The sequence below is a fragment of the Megascapheus bottae genome, chromosome 13, assembly GCF_031878675.1.
Source record: "Megascapheus bottae isolate mThoBot1 chromosome 13, mThoBot2.hap1, whole genome shotgun sequence".
Taxonomy (NCBI): Eukaryota; Metazoa; Chordata; class Mammalia; order Rodentia; family Geomyidae; genus Megascapheus; species Megascapheus bottae.
In genome coordinates, this window is record NC_143521.1 from 34,844,251 (window position 1) to 34,845,867 (window position 1,617).

The following is a 1,617-nucleotide window of genomic DNA, read 5'->3' on the forward strand; positions in this document are numbered from 1 at the left end:
AAATTACAAGTGGAATCAAGAGAATGTATTTGTGAGGTTTGTATCAATTATTACCAGAAATACACCAGTAACTATCAATCTGAGAGAAGTGTGGCTCACAGAACAGAACTATCTCCCACTTAAAAGATCATGGCTAATAAGAAATAATCTAGTGCATTCAAAAAATCATCTGATGTTATTTTGTCAAGTTATTTCTTTTCTCTTTTTTTTTCCCCGTATGATTTGTCTCATGTTGTTACTGACTTCGGTACCTGGTATATTGTATATATGTTAATTTGTTTATTTGAAATAGGGAAGGGAAAGGTAAAAACAAGATGATTGGGAGGGAGTGGGGGAAGGAAATTGGGAGAAAAACAAGAAGTAATGTACCCACTACCTGACAAATGTAACCCCAATGATAAAATGCAATAAAAAAAATGTGAAAAATACCAGTCAGGATATCTAAACCTAAACTATATAGAATCTGCAATATCTATCACTGTTGGTGGATTTTGTTTGGATTTTTTGGAACTATTTCCTCTGCTATGGACCCTATGAGTTAAAAGTCCTGAATTCATAGAATGTGTCCATGGTGACATGGGGACAGCTGCCTCTTTGTGTCTACAAGAGCTGAAATTGTTTACACCCAAAAGTGAATTGCAGAATGATAAACTCCCTAGTGAGTGACACATTTTTATTCTAATATAGACAGAATGCATTTAAATCACATCGAGTATAGATGAGGAACATTAATGTAGGCATTTAGTATTCCAGTCCATACCAGAATGTTATCAAAGAACATGAGTTCATGAGGTCAACTGTGCAATTTTACATTCACCAGGCACCAGACTCGGAAGGAAATATCCTCTTCTATTAGCAAAATAAAGGATGCTGGAACCATCTAATAATTGATAGGATATAAAATATATTTTCCTGGTATAGCATCCAAGTATACAAAAGTAATGAATTTTCTAATTTCCAATTTCTATTCTTTAGGCATATTTGTTAAATCTCAGCTTAATAAAGTATCTATATATTCACTTGGAACAAACACATGTAATCTCTTTGTACTCTTACAGTCATAAAATATTTTAATCATGTTTATTACTTCAAAAGATGGCACTAAAATACCTTTTGTGCTTTTAAGTTTAGCCAACTCTTTTGAAACCCTCTCAGTTGAAGTGAAGCTTAACCTAAGAAAAAAAAGCAGCTTTTTAGATTAACTTAGAATGTGGGAGAATGATAACTGAATTAACTATTTCACCAACCATAATTATACATATTATGAATAGGTGTCTCATATATTTGAGATTTAATATAATCAAATAACTGTGATTTAATTTTTCAGAAGTCTATTTCTTCATATGATTGCCATCTATTGAATCACACCAATGCATATACATTAACTCTTAATGAATTCTGACATCCATATCCATATCCTAGAATTCAAATCTCCAAACCTTAGTTTCCTAAAATATAAACAAGATAAGCAACCTTCTTGCTGCAAAGCTGGAATTAGAGATTACCAAAGTAAAGCAACTAATGGGTAACTGTATTATCTACTACCTCTGTCTCTACTAAGCTTTCAGGATATCATTTAATTTTGAGCTAACCATGTCCTGTTTCAGTCAAATAAAA